Genomic DNA, 8,392 nt, shown 5'->3' with positions numbered 1-8,392 from the left:
CCGCGCGTGCGCCGGCCGCCCAGGGCTCGCGCCGCCGCACCGCGCGTGCGCCGGCCGCCCAGGGCTCGCGCCGCCGCACCGCGCGTGCGCCGGCCGCCCAGGGCTCGCGCCGCCGCACCGCGCGTGCGCCGGCCGCCCAGGGCTCGCGCCGCCGCACCGCGCGTGCGCCGGCCCAGGACCGCGCGAGAGGGGCGGGGGGAGCGCGAGGGGCGGGGGGAGCGGAGCGCGAGGGGCGGGGGGAGCGCGAGGGGCGGGGGGAGCGGAGCGCGAGGGGCGGGGGGAGCGCGAGGGGCGGGGGGAGCGCAGCGCGAGGGGCGGGGGGAGCGCAGCGCGAGGGGCGGGGGGAGCGGAGCGCGAGGGGCGGGGGGAGCGCGAGGGGCGGGGGGAGCGGAGCGCGAGGGGCGGGGGGAGCGGAGCGCGAGGGGCGGGGGGAGCGGAGCGCGAGGGGCGGGGGGAGCGGAGCGCGAGGGGCGGGGGGAGCGGAGCGCGAGGGGCGGGGGGAGCGCGAGGGGCGGGGGGAGCGCAGCGCGAGGGGCGGGGGGAGCGCAGCGCGAGGGGCGGGGGGAGCGCAGCGCGAGGGGCGGGGGGAGCGCAGCGCGAGGGGCGGGGGGAGCGGAGCGCCAGGGGCGGGGGGAGCGCAGCGCCAGGGGCGGGGGGAGCGCAGCGCCAGGGGCGGGGGGAGCGCAGCGCGAGGGGCGGGGGGAGCGCAGCGCCAGGGGCGGGGGGAGCGCAGCGCCAGGGGCGGGGGGAGCGCAGCGCCAGGGGCGGGGGGAGCGCAGCGCCAGGGGCGGGGGGAGCGCAGCGCCAGGGGCGGGGGGAGCGCAGCGCCAGGGGCGGGGGGAGCGCAGCGCCAGGGGCGGGGGGAGCGCAGCGCCAGGGGCGGGGGGAGCGCAGCGCCAGGGGCGGGGGGAGCGCAGCGCCAGGGGCGGGGGGAGCGCAGCGCGAGGCAGCCCAGACCCGCAATGGCCCCACCCTCGCGTGGTCGCAGCGCCGCGCTGCAGCCGGCCGGCTCCCGCGCGCCAACCGCAGCCCGCCGCGCCACCCCGGCGCTCAGGCCGAGCAGCGAGCGCCCCGAGGCTGCTCTGCCCGCGCCCGAGAGAGCGGCGGGCTTCAGCGAGCAGGCGCTGGGGCTGCCCCGGGGAGAGAGCGCCGCGGAGCAGCTCCGAGACGGCACTGCCCGTCCCCGCGCCCCCAGGAAGCACCGAGAAGGAAAAGCCCTCTCGGGAAAAGCGCTCCCGGTCCGTGAGCACCGGGCAGGGGGCACGAGCGCGGCCCCTGCGCTTACCCGTCCCCGAGAGAGCGCAGAGTAGCGGCCAACGCGGCGACCGGCAGCGCGCACGTGTGCGCCGGCTGCCCGCAACGGTCTCCGTACGCAGCGGTGGCCGCCGGCGGCTGCAGTGCTGCCTTGTCGACACGCGAGGGCAGCCGTGAGCGCGCCCCCCTCCCGCGTGCAGTGCCGCCTTTCAGACACGCGAGGGCAGCAAGGAGCAGGGCGCAGCGCTTTCCTGCCCCCCTTGCAAAATACTCGCTAGGCAAAAGTGGCTTGGGCTCCTCCCGAACGCTTACCTGGCTTCATTACTACAGCTATTAGGAACCGAAGTGCATAGCCTTCTAGCAAAGGGAACGACCGTCTTTTCAAAACTTCCCGCGACTCCCCAGAATTGTCACTGCCTTGCATCAGCAGCCAGCTTCTTCCAACCCAGCCGCAAGAAACATTTTGCCTTCCCGGCAGAACTTTCTGCTCCCCGGGGGGTCCAAAGGAAACCCGTCACTCACTACTGTCTGTCAAAACGTACCGGAAGCCCTCAAATACAGGACAAGACGCCTTCTCTAAGGAAGCTGACTACTAGGTCTGCTTCACGGCAGCTTCTCCCCAGTATCAGGGCCCACTCAATAAACAAAATAGGACGAGAAATGTCTTAATCTGCTCCAAGTGCTTTCGTATAAGAGAACAACATCAAAACGAGGTATTATTGCATTTAGCCTCCACTACACGTGCTACCCCAGCGCCACGGACTTGCTTTAAAGCATCAGTGACGTACGCGGTCTGGCAGTAATTAATATTCACAGAATGAATACGCACTCGATCGAGTACGGGTGTTCATAAAAAGCTTTGCCAGCGCGTCGCTAGGTAACAAACCTAGACAAGCAGCTATTTGCCCTGATCCTTCGGCTTACATTTCTTCTGCCGGATGTAGTCAAACGTACCTGCATGCAGTGGCCTTGCGAGGCAGTGACACGGTGTCCGTGGGGTGGCTGTTCCAGGGTCTCTCGGGCTGTTCCAGGGTCCTCGGACAGCAACGGTGCTGGTCGACTTTCCCTTGCGCTGCACAGCAGGACAGCTCCGCACCGTGCCCTCCCAGCACCGCCACTCCTCCCAGCAGCTGCCTAACCGGCCCCAATCCTGAGCAAAGCTACGACCCCCAGGAGCCCGCAGCACCCCTCCTACTCTTCCCGCCCTCCCCATTTCCAAGAGGGACAGCCCCAGCCCCCGGGGACAACCCTGCCTGGTCACGCTGCTGTCCGAAAAGCGGATTCGTTGCCCGCTGTGCACTAAGCCAATAATGACACGCTCAGGAGAGACATTTGCTTATTTATTTCAGAGTTGTGCAAGCCTGGCTGCTCGGTGTTTTCCCCACAAATCAAGCGCAACTCCCCCCCCCGCCCCGGCTTTCCAAGTAGCATTTATACAAGTTGCAAGGTTTGCAACTTTCCCTCTTACACCGGTTGGTTAGTGATTTACATACAATTCTAATATTGCTTACACACCATTTTAAAACTACGCATGCTCAGGGGAGGGGTCTTCACCCAGGCACAGGTCTTTCTGACCTATGGGCGTGATTTTCTTGTATTATAATGAGGACAGTTCAGTTCGGGGATACCTCGAATTCCTTTGCTAAATTGGCAACGTCTACATAGAAAACAAAACATTTTGATTTACTATTTCTTTAAGGCTTTAGCACTTCTAGCATGGCCTTGATTAAAGAATTATTTCCTCCCAGGAAATGGGGGGGGGGGGGGTGTTCTCCTCATCTGCCTAGTTCAAACAGCAGGAACACTCTTTCTGAGCTTCCAAGGTTGTCTTGCAACACCATCGGAGATGGAAAACACTTCCTGCCCTGTACTGGGGAAAAACAGGGGCATTCCACTGTCCCCCGTGACCTGTGGGGACTCAGGCGTGAGTGACACATGTCCAGTAAGGAACAGACCCAGCGGGCACTACAGCTCCTGGCCTGCCACGCGGCCGCCTGCTGGGAACCCCGCTGGCAGGGACCTGCCGCCGCCGCCCCCCACCCCCGCGGGGCCACCTCGAGAGGCGCAGCATGGTCACCCAGTAGCCCCGCCTGAGAAGACTACACCTCCCAGCATACCGTGCACGCGAAAAGGGCGGCCCGGAAGCCCAGTGCCGGAAGACTACCGCTCCCAGCATGCCGCGCTCAGAACAAACAGGCCCCACCGGAAGCCCAGTGCCGGAAGACTACTGCTCCCGGCATGCCGCGCCGAAAGCTACGGCTCCCCGCATTCCCGCACCCCAACGCCCGCCCCCCACCCGCAGCGCTGGGGCACCTTTGACCCTCGGCACATTCCGTTCCTTTCCGTCCCGCCCCCCTTCCCCTTCCCCCCTGTCCCCCCCGGAAACGGCCGCAGAGCCCCGAGCGCGGCCCCGCCAGCCCCACCACCGGCCCGGGGCTCCCCCGACACCCCCGCGACCGGCCCCGCCTCAGCTCCGACACTGCCCCCGCCCCTCCACGACCCTCCTCCCCCCGCTCCCCGACACGCTCCCGAGCTGACACAGGAGACCCCCCCCCTGCGCTCCTCCGACCGCGCAGTAAACCGCACCACAGCCCCGGCGCACCCCCTTCCTCCCCCCGCCTCCGTGGCCCCGGGACGCTCCCAGCCGCCGGGACCCCCGGCACATGCGGGACCCGCAGCCTGCAGTGCGCCTCCCCCGGCCCCGCTCACCTCCTCCGCGGGGCGGCCGCCGGGCTGGGCCCGAAGGGCCGTGCTCCGTGGCAGCTCCGCTGCCCAGCTCCTGCCCCAGCGCCAGCTCCCCCCAACTGCGGCCCCAGCCCCCAAATGTGGGCCTGCCCTTGCCATCAGCCCCACCTGGGGCCTGTCCTGCCACCCAGCTCCCCCTGGCATTCATCCCAGCCCCAGGGCCCGCAGCTGTGGGCCTGCAGGAACTGGGCAGGGGGCCTGGCCATCAGCCCCTTCAGGGACAGCTGGGGCTGCCAGGGCAGCAGAGGCACCCCCACTCTCCTGACAGCAGCTTGCTGAGAGCTGAAGGGAGAGCCCTGCCTGGGGTGTAGAGTGCGGAAAGGGGAGTATGCGGAGCACAAGAGAACAAATCGAGAGCTCTGGGTGCAACACAAGTCAAGAAAAAAAAAAAAAAAAAAAAAAAAAAAGAACAACGATAGAGCAAACAGAGTGACTCTGGGGGCACCAAAAGGAGGGCCCTGGGGCACACCCAGAAGCACCCAGAAAACTCCAGGACAGGAGAAAAAGCTAAACAGAGACCTCTGCGGCGTGCCGCAAAACACACACGGGGCCACGGGGCGCACCGAAAGGCACGCAGAGGGCTCGGGGGCAACCCAGAATGTGAACTGAGGGGTCCTGAGGGCATCAGAGGGCAAGTGCAGGGCTCTGGGGCAGACCAAAATACAGAGGAAGGGCCTTGGCGCACACCAGAGGGGTCACCAGGCACGCCGCAGGGCTCAACGCGGCTGACAGGATGGCGCCTGCAGGCTGCCCCAGGCACACGAGCGACACTGCGGAGTGCCAAAAGCAAATCCGGGAGCGGTTCGGGGACCTCACGCAGCCCTGGAGGGGCTCTGGCTGCCCTTGCGATGAGGGGAAACACCCCCAAGAGCCCCGAGGGTCCAGGCAACGCAAGGGAAATTCCCCGCAGCTCTGGGAACAGCACCGGGCTCCCTGGCAAGCGCAGGCACTCCCAAGTACATGGGACTCGGGGACCAGCTCCCAGCCCCGGACACAATGCGTAACCTCCTGCCCCGGGCATCGTGTTCAGGCAAACCGCCCTGGAGCTCGGCACCAGCGTGCCTCCCCTTACCTACGATATCCAAAGAGTCACCGCCGCACCAGCGTCTGTCCGTCCGTCCGTCCGTCGGGGAAGGGTCAGCTCCTGCCCCTGCCCTCGACGTGGCAGGTGTCCGAGTAGCCTCCCCCCAGTGCTTTTTCCTTCAGGGCTAGGATTCAGCTTGGAGAGCTGAGAGGAAAATGCCTGATCCCGCCTGCCTGCACTTCTGCCCTAACCCAGGCCAGAGCCCCTCAGGTTACTTAGTCCTCAGCGCTGCCTCGGGGAGGCCGAAATAACTGCTAACGGTCATTAGCGATACTTACCCTAGTTACCCGTGCCAGAACGCCTCCTCCTGTAGCAGTTCCTGGTGATATCGAGGGGCCGCTGCATTCTGGCTTCCTTGTTTCATCCCGTCCCTTCGGTATTAACCGCAAGCAAACGCTCGTCCGTCTCTTCTCCTCGTCAGCATTTGCTGTCCTCCATCTCTGTAAGGAAGCGATAAACTCGCGTTTTACTTCCAGTGAAACGCTTAGGTTTATGCATGATCTTTTTCTCTTTACCCTGTTTTCTTTTTCCCCCTTTTTTTTCTTTTTTTTCTTCTTCTTTTCCTTAAGGGAAAGGTCTTAATATGGCACTTTGCACCATACGTTGCAGGGTAAACGGTCTGGAAACGTTACACACAGCAATTAGGGCTAGGTTATTAGGCAGGCGGGCACGTCGCCTAATACCTTCCTAACGCCATCTTCCACGAAACCTTATTTTTATTCCGCTTCAGTGTTATTGTTACTGTTCGCAAACCCTCGTATGCATGCGCTTAACCCACAACTCTCTCGGTCTTTAACTACGTGGAGGAACGACAGCCCTCGATTTGCCTGTCTCCCTTTCAGACCTATTACCTTTTTGAGACTGCTCCTAGCTTCCTCTTACTCTTGCATGCTGGCCTCACAGGCGACGACCAAAACGAACAACTGGATCGCTAGGTCTAGCCCCCTCTCTTCAAGATGTGCCCCTTCGGGGCTTACGTTTCTTGGTCTCTTCAACTTCAGCCGTGGCAATTAATCTAAAAAAGTAAGTATGACATCTATTCCTTTCCGTAGCTGCGTGTACGATAACAAAACAAAAGAGAAACAGCCAAAGCAAAGCTAAGGCAGATACAGGCAACAGCAGCCACAGGGTAGGAACGGGTTACTCAGTCCTCAGCGCTGCCTCGGGGAGGCCGAAATAACTGCTAACGGTCATCAGCGATACTTACCCTAGTTACCCGTGCCAGAACGCCTCCTCCTGTAGCAGTTCCTGGTGATATCGAGGGGCCGCTGCATTCTGGCTTCCTTGTTTCATCCCGTCCCTTCGGTATTAACCGCAAGCAAACGCTCGTCCGTCTCTTCTCCTCGTCAGCATTTGCTGTCCTCGGTTCCATCTCTGTAAGGAAGCGATAAACTCGCGTTTTACTTCCAGTGAAACGCTTAGGTTTATGCATGATCTTTTTCTCTTTACCCTGTTTTCTTTTTCCCCCTTTTTTTTCTTTTTTCCTTCTTCTTTTCCTTAAGGGAAAGGTCTTAATACGGCACTTTGCACCATACGTTGCAGGGTAAACGGTCTGGAAACGTTACACACAGCAATTAGGGCTAGGTTATTAGGCAGGCGGGCACGTCGCCTAATACCTTCCTAACGCCATCTTCCACGAAACCTTATTTTATTCCGCTTCAGTGTTATTGTTACTGTTCGCAAACCCTCGTATGCATGCGCTTAACCGACAACTCTCTCGGTCTTTAACTACGTGGAGGAACGACAGCCCTCGATTTGCCTGTCTCCCTTTCAGACCTATTACCTTTTTGAGACTGCTCCTAGCTTCCTCTTACTCTTGCATGCTGGCCTCACAGGCGACGACCAAAATGAACCACCGGATCCCCAGGTCTTGCTGCTTCTCTTCGAGATGTCCCCCTTCGGTGGGCTACCCTGCCAAACAAACCAAAAAGACTGCCGAGGTCGCGAGGGTACCAGATTTTCAGACCGCTTCTCCGAGGCTTTCGGGGTGACTGACGTCACCGCTTCGCTTCACGTTACTCACAGCTACCTTCCTCTATTACTTAGGGCTAAACCTGTTTCTGTTTGCAGAGGGGCTTGTTGCTTGTTTAAACTTGACATATAGTCCATAACCTGCTCTGCATGCTCCCTAGTCCCTTCTGCTTTTGCAACACTTGTGGTAATTCAAGGCGGTAATTAAGAGTCCCCATTGTCCCATAGGCTGGAGCGAGACATTGCTGCTGCTCTGAGGAGGTGCCTAAAAGCCACGCTGTTTTCGCTAGCATCACTGGGGCTTCCCAGAGCCCATCGGTGTTCTCTTTTGCTCTTCCCGAGCCTTTTAGGTTTTTTAGGCTATTCCTTAGCCCTCCATTTTAGGGCAATGTTCTCCTTAAGCACTGCGCACAGCACGATTATCCCAGATCAGCCACATCGTGCACACACAGAGGCTTCTGAGAGGCGGCTCAGAAGAAAAGAGAGAAAAGTCTCTTTGTCATCCGCACATTCACCCGTCAACACTCTTCACCAGGAAGTGCTGTAACTTCCTGTTTCTCTAAAGCGGGACTGAGTCGAGGCGGAGACGCACATCGCACCCCATCTTTGTTAGAACGCCTCACTGCTGCGGGCACTGGGTCTGGCAGCAGTTTGAGGAATGTTTGGGGCCTTGCACAGAGTGCAGGGGAAGGTCTGGAGTCAGTGACAACATTGCGGCAGGGCTCGGAGGCGTTTTGGGGCCTGTGGGGGTGTTGGGGCAGGATTTGTGGGTGGTTTAATGGCTCTGGGGGGGCTGGTTGCAGGAAGGGTGGGACTCTGCGGGGCCCTCAGGGCAGGGGTGCCATCCCAGATGCGTAGTGAGCACATGGGGTGCCCTACGTGGCTCTCAGCTCGGCGGGAGCAGCCACCGGTCTCCCACCCCACCAGACAGGGGAGCGGGGCGGGGGGGGGGGGGGGGAGAGGAGGTGGAGGGATCTATGAGCTCGCAGAGAACGCCAGAGGAGGCAGCAGGGAACTCCCCAAGGACCCCGCGTCCCAGACGAGAGGAGGCATCAGGCTGCCGTGCCGCTGCTAGAGACATCCAGACCCCCGCGCAGGCACCCCACACACACTCCTCCAGGCTGCGTCCGCAGGGGCGAGCGCACGCCCCGGCCCGCGCTGGGGAGGAACCGGGGCCCTACAGGCGACACACGCAAAAGGGAGAGTCAGAGCCGCGCTCCGGCAGACCCGGCGCCGCGCAGACCCGGCGCGGCGCGGCCCCCGGCCCGACTCCCCCCCCCCCGCCCCGCCCCGCCGCCTCCACGCAGCGACGGCCCCGGCTGGCAGGACACAGCCCGA

General features: G+C 62.3%; 1 long non-coding RNA gene across 1 annotated transcript; it reads right to left on the bottom strand.

The window, feature by feature from the left end:
- Positions 1–5,583: 5,583 nt before the first annotated feature.
- On the bottom strand, positions 5,584–7,990 carry LOC135329806 (uncharacterized). Its single transcript, XR_010391509.1, has 3 exons — positions 6,867–7,990; positions 6,291–6,457; positions 5,584–6,098 (listed from the first exon to the last, which is right to left on the bottom strand). It is a non-coding gene; the product is annotated as an uncharacterized LOC135329806 (long non-coding RNA).
- Positions 7,991–8,392: the final 402 nt, after the last annotated feature.

Source organism: Dromaius novaehollandiae, chromosome 13 (genome assembly GCF_036370855.1).
Source record: "Dromaius novaehollandiae isolate bDroNov1 chromosome 13, bDroNov1.hap1, whole genome shotgun sequence".
Taxonomy (NCBI): Eukaryota; Metazoa; Chordata; class Aves; order Casuariiformes; family Dromaiidae; genus Dromaius; species Dromaius novaehollandiae.
This window is presented reverse-complemented; position numbering and strand designations above follow the sequence as displayed.